The sequence below is a fragment of the Phoenix dactylifera genome, chromosome 4 (genome assembly GCF_051530095.1).
Source record: "Phoenix dactylifera cultivar Ajwa chromosome 4, Ajwa_hap1_PhDact_Kaust_v1.1, whole genome shotgun sequence".
NCBI classification, from domain to species: Eukaryota; Viridiplantae; Streptophyta; class Magnoliopsida; order Arecales; family Arecaceae; genus Phoenix; species Phoenix dactylifera.
Window position 1 is genome coordinate 35,244,884 of NC_143193.1, and position 9,323 is coordinate 35,254,206.

At 49.6% G+C, this 9,323-nt stretch overlaps 22 non-coding genes and 4 pseudogenes across 22 annotated transcripts; all 26 read right to left on the minus strand.

Moving 5' to 3' along the window:
- Positions 1-20: 20 nt before the first annotated feature.
- Positions 21-139, minus strand: LOC149757334 (5S ribosomal RNA). The gene has a single exon (XR_016403194.1). It is a non-coding gene; the product is annotated as a 5S ribosomal RNA (ribosomal RNA).
- A 246-nt stretch (positions 140-385) lies between these two features.
- LOC149757335 (5S ribosomal RNA) lies at positions 386-504 on the minus strand (annotated as a pseudogene).
- Positions 505-750: 246 nt separating this feature from the next.
- On the minus strand, positions 751-869 carry LOC149757336 (5S ribosomal RNA). Its single transcript, XR_016403288.1, has one exon. It is a non-coding gene; the product is annotated as a 5S ribosomal RNA (ribosomal RNA).
- A 248-nt stretch (positions 870-1,117) lies between these two features.
- On the minus strand, positions 1,118-1,236 carry LOC149757337 (5S ribosomal RNA). The gene has a single exon (XR_016401327.1). It is a non-coding gene; the product is annotated as a 5S ribosomal RNA (ribosomal RNA).
- Positions 1,237-1,482: 246 nt separating this feature from the next.
- LOC149757338 (5S ribosomal RNA) lies at positions 1,483-1,601 on the minus strand (annotated as a pseudogene).
- A 245-nt stretch (positions 1,602-1,846) lies between these two features.
- Positions 1,847-1,965, minus strand: LOC149757339 (5S ribosomal RNA). The gene has a single exon (XR_016403204.1). It is a non-coding gene; the product is annotated as a 5S ribosomal RNA (ribosomal RNA).
- Positions 1,966-2,211: 246 nt separating this feature from the next.
- Positions 2,212-2,330, minus strand: LOC149757340 (5S ribosomal RNA). The gene has a single exon (XR_016403215.1). It is a non-coding gene; the product is annotated as a 5S ribosomal RNA (ribosomal RNA).
- Positions 2,331-2,578: 248 nt separating this feature from the next.
- LOC149757341 (5S ribosomal RNA) lies at positions 2,579-2,697 on the minus strand. The gene has a single exon (XR_016403341.1). It is a non-coding gene; the product is annotated as a 5S ribosomal RNA (ribosomal RNA).
- A 246-nt stretch (positions 2,698-2,943) lies between these two features.
- Positions 2,944-3,062, minus strand: LOC149757342 (5S ribosomal RNA). The gene has a single exon (XR_016401522.1). It is a non-coding gene; the product is annotated as a 5S ribosomal RNA (ribosomal RNA).
- Positions 3,063-3,308: 246 nt separating this feature from the next.
- Positions 3,309-3,427, minus strand: LOC149757343 (5S ribosomal RNA). Its single transcript, XR_016411848.1, has one exon. It is a non-coding gene; the product is annotated as a 5S ribosomal RNA (ribosomal RNA).
- Positions 3,428-3,674: 247 nt separating this feature from the next.
- On the minus strand, positions 3,675-3,793 carry LOC149757344 (5S ribosomal RNA). Its single transcript, XR_016407226.1, has one exon. It is a non-coding gene; the product is annotated as a 5S ribosomal RNA (ribosomal RNA).
- A 246-nt stretch (positions 3,794-4,039) lies between these two features.
- LOC149757345 (5S ribosomal RNA) lies at positions 4,040-4,158 on the minus strand. Its single transcript, XR_016403226.1, has one exon. It is a non-coding gene; the product is annotated as a 5S ribosomal RNA (ribosomal RNA).
- Positions 4,159-4,404: 246 nt separating this feature from the next.
- Positions 4,405-4,523, minus strand: LOC149757346 (5S ribosomal RNA). Its single transcript, XR_016403237.1, has one exon. It is a non-coding gene; the product is annotated as a 5S ribosomal RNA (ribosomal RNA).
- Positions 4,524-4,769: 246 nt separating this feature from the next.
- On the minus strand, positions 4,770-4,888 carry LOC149757347 (5S ribosomal RNA; annotated as a pseudogene).
- Positions 4,889-5,134: 246 nt separating this feature from the next.
- On the minus strand, positions 5,135-5,253 carry LOC149757348 (5S ribosomal RNA). The gene has a single exon (XR_016403289.1). It is a non-coding gene; the product is annotated as a 5S ribosomal RNA (ribosomal RNA).
- A 248-nt stretch (positions 5,254-5,501) lies between these two features.
- Positions 5,502-5,620, minus strand: LOC149757349 (5S ribosomal RNA). Its single transcript, XR_016401329.1, has one exon. It is a non-coding gene; the product is annotated as a 5S ribosomal RNA (ribosomal RNA).
- A 246-nt stretch (positions 5,621-5,866) lies between these two features.
- On the minus strand, positions 5,867-5,985 carry LOC149757350 (5S ribosomal RNA; annotated as a pseudogene).
- Positions 5,986-6,230: 245 nt separating this feature from the next.
- LOC149757351 (5S ribosomal RNA) lies at positions 6,231-6,349 on the minus strand. Its single transcript, XR_016403247.1, has one exon. It is a non-coding gene; the product is annotated as a 5S ribosomal RNA (ribosomal RNA).
- Positions 6,350-6,595: 246 nt separating this feature from the next.
- Positions 6,596-6,714, minus strand: LOC149757352 (5S ribosomal RNA). The gene has a single exon (XR_016403253.1). It is a non-coding gene; the product is annotated as a 5S ribosomal RNA (ribosomal RNA).
- A 248-nt stretch (positions 6,715-6,962) lies between these two features.
- Positions 6,963-7,081, minus strand: LOC149757353 (5S ribosomal RNA). The gene has a single exon (XR_016403343.1). It is a non-coding gene; the product is annotated as a 5S ribosomal RNA (ribosomal RNA).
- A 246-nt stretch (positions 7,082-7,327) lies between these two features.
- On the minus strand, positions 7,328-7,446 carry LOC149757354 (5S ribosomal RNA). The gene has a single exon (XR_016401523.1). It is a non-coding gene; the product is annotated as a 5S ribosomal RNA (ribosomal RNA).
- Positions 7,447-7,692: 246 nt separating this feature from the next.
- Positions 7,693-7,811, minus strand: LOC149757355 (5S ribosomal RNA). The gene has a single exon (XR_016411849.1). It is a non-coding gene; the product is annotated as a 5S ribosomal RNA (ribosomal RNA).
- Positions 7,812-8,058: 247 nt separating this feature from the next.
- On the minus strand, positions 8,059-8,177 carry LOC149757356 (5S ribosomal RNA). The gene has a single exon (XR_016407227.1). It is a non-coding gene; the product is annotated as a 5S ribosomal RNA (ribosomal RNA).
- A 245-nt stretch (positions 8,178-8,422) lies between these two features.
- On the minus strand, positions 8,423-8,541 carry LOC149757357 (5S ribosomal RNA). The gene has a single exon (XR_016403264.1). It is a non-coding gene; the product is annotated as a 5S ribosomal RNA (ribosomal RNA).
- A 246-nt stretch (positions 8,542-8,787) lies between these two features.
- Positions 8,788-8,906, minus strand: LOC149757358 (5S ribosomal RNA). The gene has a single exon (XR_016403276.1). It is a non-coding gene; the product is annotated as a 5S ribosomal RNA (ribosomal RNA).
- A 248-nt stretch (positions 8,907-9,154) lies between these two features.
- Positions 9,155-9,272, minus strand: LOC149757359 (5S ribosomal RNA). The gene has a single exon (XR_016407730.1). It is a non-coding gene; the product is annotated as a 5S ribosomal RNA (ribosomal RNA).
- Between the last annotated feature and the right edge of the window lie 51 nt (positions 9,273-9,323).

A 9,323-nucleotide genomic window follows, 5' to 3' on the forward strand; every position in this document is an offset into this window, starting at 1 on the left:
AAAGCGGGCAAAAAATAAAAGGGGTGCAACACGAGGACTTCCCAGGGGGTCACCCATCCTAGTACTACTCTCGCCCAAGCACGCTTAACTGCGGAGTTCTGATGGGATCCGGTGCATTAGTGCTGGTATGATCGCACCCATGACATGCCCTTCGAAACTCCCTTTTATGACAAAGCAGCGGACCTCGACGGCCCGAGACATTCGCGCTGCCGGGGCCGTTCTGGCGTAGGATTCAACGCGCTGTTCCGCTATGCGGCATGGCACCGCCAGTCTCCGGACTCAGTTTATTTTCGGGGGGAAAAAATTATCCGAAGAGGAAAAGCCAAAAGCCAAAAAATTAAAAATAGATATTATCAAAAAATAAAAAAGCGGGCAAAAAATAAAAAGGGTGCAACACGAGGACTTCCCAGGGGGTCACCCATCCTAGTACTTCTCTCGCCCAAGCACGCCTAACTGCGGAGTTATGATGGGATCCGGTGCATTAGTGCTGGTATGATCGCACCCATGACATGCCCTTCGAAACTCCCTTTTATGACAAAGCAGCAGACCGCGACGGCCCGAGACATTCGCGCTGCCGGGGCCGTTCTGGCGTAGGATTCAACGCGCTGTTCCGCTATGCGGCATGGCACCGCGAGTCTCCGGACTCAGTTTATTTTCGGGGGAAAAAAATTATCCGAAGAGGAAAAGCCAAAAGCCGAAAAATTAAAAATAAATATTATCAAAAAATAAAAAAGCGGGCAAAAAATAAAAGGGGTGCAACACGAGGACTTCCCAGGGGGTCACCCATCGTTGTACTACTCTCGCCCAAGCACGCTTAACTGCGGAGTTCTGATGGGATCCGGTGCATTAGTGCTGGTATGATCGCACCCATGACATGCCCATCGAAACTCCCTTTTATGACAAAGCAGCAGACGTCGACGGCCCGAGACATTCGCGCCGCCGGGGCCGTTCTGGCGTAGGATTCAACGCGCTATTCCCGCTATGCGGCATGGCACCGCCAGTCTCCGGACTCAGTTTATTTTCGGGGGAAAAAAATTATCCGAAGAGGAAAAGCCAAAAGCCGAAAAATTAAAAATAAATATTATCAAAAAATAAAAAAGTGGAGAAAAAAATAAAAAGGGTGCAACACGAGGACTTCCCAGGGGGTCACCCATCCTAGTACTACTCTCGCCCAAGCACGCTTAACTGCGGAGTTCTGATGGGATCCGGAGCATTAGTGCTGGTATGATCGCACCCATGACATGCCCTTCGAAACTCCCTTTTATGACAAAGCAGCAGACCTCGACGGCCCGAGACATTCGCGCTGCCGGGGCCGTTCTGGCGTAGGATTCGACGCGCTGTTCCGCTATGCGGCATGGCACCGCGAGTCTCCGGACCCAGTTTATTGTCGGGGGAAAAAAATTATCCGAAGAGGAAAAGCCAAAAGCCAAAAAATTAAAAATAAATATTATCAAAAAATAAAAAAGCGGGCAAAAAATAAAAAGGGTGCAACATGAGGACTTCCCAGGGTGTCACCCATCCTAGTACTACTCTCGCCCAAGCACGCTTAACTGCGGAGTTCTGATAGGATCCGGTGCATTAGTGCTGGTATGATCGCACCCAAGACATGCCCTTCGAAACTCCCTTTTATGACAAAGCAGCAGACCTCGACGGCCCGAGACATTCGCGCTGCCGGGGCCGTTCTGGCGTAGGATTCAACGCGCTGTTCCGCTATGCGGCATGGCACCGCCAGTCTCCGGACTCAGTTTATTTTCGGGGGAAAAAAATTATCCGAAGAGGAAAAGCCAAAAGCCGAAAATAAAAAATAAATGTTATCAAAAAATAAAAAAGCGGGCAAAAAATAAAAGGGGTGCAACACGAGGACTTCCCAGGGGGTCACCCATCCTAGTACTACTCTCGCCCAAGCACGCTTAACTGCGGAGTTCTGATGGGATCCGGTGCATTAGTGCTGGTATGATCGCACCCATGACATGCCCTTCGAAACTCCCTTTTATGACAAAGCAGCAGACCTCGACGGCCCGAGACATTCGCGCTGCCGAGGCCGTTCTGGCGTAGGATTCAATGCGCTGTTCCGCTATGCGGCATGGCACCGCGAGTCTCCGGACTCAGTTTATTTTCGAGGGAAAAAAATTATCCGAAGAGGAAAAGTCAAAAGCCAAAAAATTAAAAATAAATGTTATCAAAAAAGAAAAAAGCGGGCAAAAAAAAAAAGGGGTGCAACACGAGGACTTCCCAGGGGGTCACCCATCCTAGTACTACTCTCGCCCAAGCACGCTTAACTGCGGAGTTCTGATGGGATCCGGTGCATTAGTGCTGGTATGATCGCACCCATGATATGCCCTTCGAAACTCCCTTTTATGACAAAGCAGCAGACCTCGACGGCCCGAGACATTCGCGCTGCCGGGGCCGTTCTGGCGTAGGATTCAACGCGCTGGTCCCGCTATGCGGCATGGCACCGCCAGTCTCCGGACCCAGTTTATTGTCGGGGGAAAAAAATTATCCGAAGAGGAAAAGCCAAAAGCCGAAAAATTAAAAATAAATATTATCAAAAAATAAAAAAGTGGAGAAAAAAATAAAAAGGGTGCAACACGAGGACTTCCCAGGGGGTCACCCATCCTAGTACTACTCTCGCCCAAGCACGCTTAACTGCGGAGTTCTGATGAGATCCGGAGCATTAGTGCTGGTATGATCGCACCCATGACATGCCTTTCGAAACTCCCTTTTATGACAAAGCAGCAGACCTCGACGGCCCGAGACATTCGCGCTGCCGGGGCCGTTCTGGCGTAGGATTCAACGCGCTGTTCCGCTATGCGGCATGGCACCGCGAGTCTCCGGACTCAGTTTATTTTCGGGGGAAAAAAATTATCCGAAGAGGAAAAGCCAAAAGCCGAAAAATTAAAAATAAATATTATCAAAAAATAAAAAAGCGGGCAAAAAATAAAAGGGGTGCAACACGAGGACTTCCCAGGGGGTCACCCATCCTAATACTACTCTCGCCCAAGCACGCTTAACTGCGGAGTTCTGATGGGATCCGGTGCATTAGTGCTGGTATGATCGCACCCATGACATGCCCATCGAAACACCCTTTTATGACAAAGCAGCAGACCTCGACGGCCCGAGACATTCGCGCTGCCGGGGCCGTTCTGGCGTAGGATTCAATGCGCTGTTCCGCTATGCGGCATGGCACCGCGAGTCTCCGGACTCAGTTTATTTTCGAGGGAAAAAAATTATCCGAAGAGGAAAAGCCAAAAGCCAAAAAATTAAAAATAAATGTTATCAAAAAAGAAAAAAGCGGGCAAAAAATAAAAAGGGTGCAACACGAGGACTTCCCAGGGGGTCACCCATCCTAGTACTACTCTCGCCCAAGCACGCTTAACTGCGGAGTTCTGATGGGATCCGGTGCATTAGTGCTGGTATGATCGCACCCATGATATGCCCTTCGAAACTCCCTTTTATGACAAAGCAGCAGACCTCTTCGGCCCGAGACATTCGCGCTGCCGGGGCCGTTCTGGCGTAGGATTCAACGTGCTGGTCCCGCTATGCGGCATGGCACCGCCAGTCTCCGGACCCAGTTTATTGTCGGGGGAAAAAAATTATCCGAAGAGGAAAAGCCAAAAGCCAAAAAATTAAAAATAAATATTATCAAAAAATAAAAAAGCGGGCAAAAAATAAAAAGGGTGCAACATGAGGACTTCCCAGGGGGTCACCCATCCTAGTACTACTCTCGCCCAAGCACGCTTAACTGCGGAGTTCTGATAGGATCCGGTGCATTAGTGCTGGTATGATCGCACCCAAGACATGCCCTTCGAAACTCCCTTTTATGACAAAGCAGCAGACCTCGACGGCCCGAGACATTCGCGCTGCCGGGGCCGTTCTGGCGTAGGATTCAACGCGCTGTTCCGCTATGCGGCATGGCACCGCCAGTCTCCGGACTCAGTTTATTTTCGGGGGAAAAAAATTATCCGAAGAGGAAAAGCCAAAAGCCGAAAAATAAAAAATAAATGTTATCAAAAAATAAAAAAGCGGGCAAAAAATAAAAGGGGTGCAACACGAGGACTTCCCAGGGGGTCACCCATCCTAGTACTACTCTCGCCCAAGCACGCTTAACTGCGGAGTTCTGATGGGATCCGGTGCATTAGTGCTGGTATGATCGCACCCATGACATGCCCTTCGAAACTCCCTTTTATGACAAAGCAGCAGACCTCGACGGCCCGAGACATTCGCGCTGCCGGGGCCGTTCTGGCGTAGGATTCAACGCGCTGTTCCGCTATGCGGCATGGCACCGCCAGTCTCCGGACTCAGTTTATTTTCGGAGGAAAAAAATTATCCGAAGAGGAAAAGCCAAAAGCCGAAAAATAAAAAATAAATGTTATCAAAAAATAAAAAAGCGGGCAAAAAATAAAAGGGGTGCAACACGAGGACTTCCCAGGGGGTCACCCATCCTAGTACTACTCTCGCCCAAGCACGCTTAACTGCGGAGTTCTGATGGGATCCGGTGCATTAGTGCTGGTATGATCGCACCCATGACATGCCCTTCGAAACTCCCTTTTATGACAAAGCAGCGGACCTCGACGGCCCGAGACATTCGCGCTGCCGGGGCCGTTCTGGCGTAGGATTCAACGCGCTGTTCCGCTATGCGGCATGGCACCGCCAGTCTCCGGACTCAGTTTATTTTCGGGGGGAAAAAATTATCCGAAGAGGAAAAGCCAAAAGCCAAAAAATTAAAAATAGATATTATCAAAAAATAAAAAAGCGGGCAAAAAATAAAAAGGGTGCAACACGAGGACTTCCCAGGGGGTCACCCATCCTAGTACTTCTCTCGCCCAAGCACGCCTAACTGCGGAGTTATGATGGGATCCGGTGCATTAGTGCTGGTATGATCGCACCCATGACATGCCCTTCGAAACTCCCTTTTATGACAAAGCAGCAGACCGCGACGGCCCGAGACATTCGCGCTGCCGGGGCCGTTCTGGCGTAGGATTCAACGCGCTGTTCCGCTATGCGGCATGGCACCGCGAGTCTCCGGACTCAGTTTATTTTCGGGGGAAAAAAATTATCCGAAGAGGAAAAGCCAAAAGCCGAAAAATTAAAAATAAATATTATCAAAAAATAAAAAAGCGGGCAAAAAATAAAAGGGGTGCAACACGAGGACTTCCCAGGGGGTCACCCATCGTTGTACTACTCTCGCCCAAGCACGCTTAACTGCGGAGTTCTGATGGGATCCGGTGCATTAGTGCTGGTATGATCGCACCCATGACATGCCCATCGAAACTCCCTTTTATGACAAAGCAGCAGACGTCGACGGCCCGAGACATTCGCGCCGCCGGGGCCGTTCTGGCGTAGGATTCAACGCGCTATTCCCGCTATGCGGCATGGCACCGCCAGTCTCCGGACTCAGTTTATTTTCGGGGGAAAAAAATTATCCGAAGAGGAAAAGCCAAAAGCCGAAAAATTAAAAATAAATATTATCAAAAAATAAAAAAGTGGAGAAAAAAATAAAAAGGGTGCAACACGAGGACTTCCCAGGGGGTCACCCATCCTAGTACTACTCTCGCCCAAGCACGCTTAACTGCGGAGTTCTGATGGGATCCGGAGCATTAGTGCTGGTATGATCGCACCCATGACATGCCCTTCGAAACTCCCTTTTATGACAAAGCAGCAGACCTCGACGGCCCGAGACATTCGCGCTGCCGGGGCCGTTCTGGCGTAGGATTCGACGCGCTGTTCCGCTATGCGGCATGGCACCGCGAGTCTCCGGACCCAGTTTATTGTCGGGGGAAAAAAATTATCCGAAGAGGAAAAGCCAAAAGCCAAAAAATTAAAAATAAATATTATCAAAAAATAAAAAAGCGGGCAAAAAATAAAAAGGGTGCAACATGAGGACTTCCCAGGGTGTCACCCATCCTAGTACTACTCTCGCCCAAGCACGCTTAACTGCGGAGTTCTGATAGGATCCGGTGCATTAGTGCTGGTATGATCGCACCCAAGACATGCCCTTCGAAACTCCCTTTTATGACAAAGCAGCAGACCTCGACGGCCCGAGACATTCGCGCTGCCGGGGCCGTTCTGGCGTAGGATTCAACGCGCTGTTCCGCTATGCGGCATGGCACCGCCAGTCTCCGGACTCAGTTTATTTTCGGGGGAAAAAAATTATCCGAAGAGGAAAAGCCAAAAGCCGAAAATAAAAAATAAATGTTATCAAAAAATAAAAAAGCGGGCAAAAAATAAAAGGGGTGCAACACGAGGACTTCCCAGGGGGTCACCCATCCTAGTACTACTCTCGCCCAAGCACGCTTAACTGCGGAGTTCTGATGGGATCCGGTGCATTAGTGCTGGTATGATCGCACCCATGACATGCCCTTCGAAACTCCCTTTTATGACAAAGCAGCAGACCTCGACGGCCCGAGACATTCGCGCTGCCGAGGCCGTTCTGGCGTAGGATTCAATGCGCTGTTCCGCTATGCGGCATGGCACCGCGAGTCTCCGGACTCAGTTTATTTTCGAGGGAAAAAAATTATCCGAAGAGGAAAAGTCAAAAGCCAAAAAATTAAAAATAAATGTTATCAAAAAAGAAAAAAGCGGGCAAAAAAAAAAAGGGGTGCAACACGAGGACTTCCCAGGGGGTCACCCATCCTAGTACTACTCTCGCCCAAGCACGCTTAACTGCGGAGTTCTGATGGGATCCGGTGCATTAGTGCTGGTATGATCGCACCCATGATATGCCCTTCGAAACTCCCTTTTATGACAAAGCAGCAGACCTCGACGGCCCGAGACATTCGCGCTGCCGGGGCCGTTCTGGCGTAGGATTCAACGCGCTGGTCCCGCTATGCGGCATGGCACCGCCAGTCTCCGGACCCAGTTTATTGTCGGGGGAAAAAAATTATCCGAAGAGGAAAAGCCAAAAGCCGAAAAATTAAAAATAAATATTATCAAAAAATAAAAAAGTGGAGAAAAAAATAAAAAGGGTGCAACACGAGGACTTCCCAGGGGGTCACCCATCCTAGTACTACTCTCGCCCAAGCACGCTTAACTGCGGAGTTCTGATGAGATCCGGAGCATTAGTGCTGGTATGATCGCACCCATGACATGCCTTTCGAAACTCCCTTTTATGACAAAGCAGCAGACCTCGACGGCCCGAGACATTCGCGCTGCCGGGGCCGTTCTGGCGTAGGATTCAACGCGCTGTTCCGCTATGCGGCATGGCACCGCGAGTCTCCGGACTCAGTTTATTTTCGGGGGAAAAAAATTATCCGAAGAGGAAAAGCCAAAAGCCGAAAAATTAAAAATAAATATTATCAAAAAATAAAAAAGCGGGCAAAAAATAAAAGGGGTGCAACACGAGGACTTCCCAGGGGGTCACCCATCCTAATACTACTCTCGCCCAAGCACGCTTAACTGCGGAGTTCTGATGGGATCCGGTGCATTAGTGCTGGTATGATCGCACCCATGACATGCCCATCGAAACACCCTTTTATGACAAAGCAGCAGACCTCGACGGCCCGAGACATTCGCGCTGCCGGGGCCGTTCTGGCATAGGATTCAATGCGCTGTTCCGCTATGCGGCATGGCACCGCGAGTCTCCGGACTCAGTTTATTTTCGAGGGAAAAAAATTATCCGAAGAGGAAAAGCCAAAAGCCAAAAAATTAAAAATAAATGTTATCAAAAAAGAAAAAAGCGGGCAAAAAATAAAAAGGGTGCAACACGAGGACTTCCCAGGGGGTCACCCATCCTAGTACTACTCTCGCCCAAGCACGCTTAACTGCGGAGTTCTGATGGGATCCGGTGCATTAGTGCTGGTATGATCGCACCCATGATATGCCCTTCGAAACTCCCTTTTATGACAAAGCAGCAGACCTCTTCGGCCCGAGACATTCGCGCTGCCGGGGCCGTTCTGGCGTAGGATTCAACGTGCTGGTCCCGCTATGCGGCATGGCACCGCCAGTCTCCGGACCCAGTTTATTGTCGGGGGAAAAAAATTATCCGAAGAGGAAAAGCCAAAAGCCAAAAAATTAAAAATAAATATTATCAAAAAATAAAAAAGCGGGCAAAAAATAAAAAGGGTGCAACATGAGGACTTCCCAGGGGGTCACCCATCCTAGTACTACTCTCGCCCAAGCACGCTTAACTGCGGAGTTCTGATAGGATCCGGTGCATTAGTGCTGGTATGATCGCACCCAAGACATGCCCTTCGAAACTCCCTTTTATGACAAAGTAGCAGACCTCGACGGCCCGAGACATTCGCGCTGCCGGGGCCGTTCTGGCGTAGGATTCAACACGCTGTTCCGCTATGCGGCATGGCACCGCCAGTCTCCGGACTCAGTTTATTTTCGGGGGAAAAAAATTATCCGAAGAGGAAAAGCCAAAAGCCGAAAATAAAAAATAAATGTTATCAAAAAATAAAAAAGCGGGCAAAAAATAAAAGGGGTGCAACACGAGGACTTCCCAGGGGGTCACCCATCCTAGTACTACTCTCGCCCAAGCACGCTTAACTGCGGAGTTCTGATGGGATCCGGTGCATTAGTGCTGGTATGATCGCACCCATGACATGCCCTTCGAAACTCCCTTTTATGACAAAGCAGCAGACCTCGACGGCCCGAGACATTCGCGCTGCCGAGGCCGTTCTGGCGTAGGATTCAATGCGCTGTTCCGCTATGCGGCATGGCACCGCGAGTCTCCGGACTCAGTTTATTTTCGAGGGAAAAAAATTATCCGAAGAGGAAAAGTCAAAAGCCAAAAAATTAAAAATAAATGTTATCAAAAAAGAAAAAAGCGGGCAAAAAAAAAAAGGGGTGCAACACGAGGACTTCCCAGGGGGTCACCCATCCTAGTACTACTCTCGCCCAAGCACGCTTAACTGCGGAGTTCTGATGGGATCCGGTGCATTAGTGCTGGTATGATCGCACCCATGATATGCCCTTCGAAACTCCCTTTTATGACAAAGCAGCAGACCTCGACGGCCCGAGACATTCGCGCTGCCGGGGCCGTTCTGGCGTAGGATTCAACGCGCTGGTCCCGCTATGCGGCATGGCACCGCCAGTCTCCGGACCCAGTTTATTGTCGGGGGAAAAAAATTATCCGAAGAGGAAAAGCCAAAAGCCGAAAAATTAAAAATAAATATTATCAAAAAATAAAAAAGTGGAGAAAAAAATAAAAAGGGTGCAACACGAGGACTTCCCGGGGGTCACCCATCCTAGTACTACTCTCGCCCAAGCACGCTTAACTGCGGAGTTCTGATGAGATCCGGAGCATTAGTGCTGGTATGATCGCACCCATGACATGCCTTTCGAAACTCCCTTTTATGACAAAGCAGCAGACCTCGACG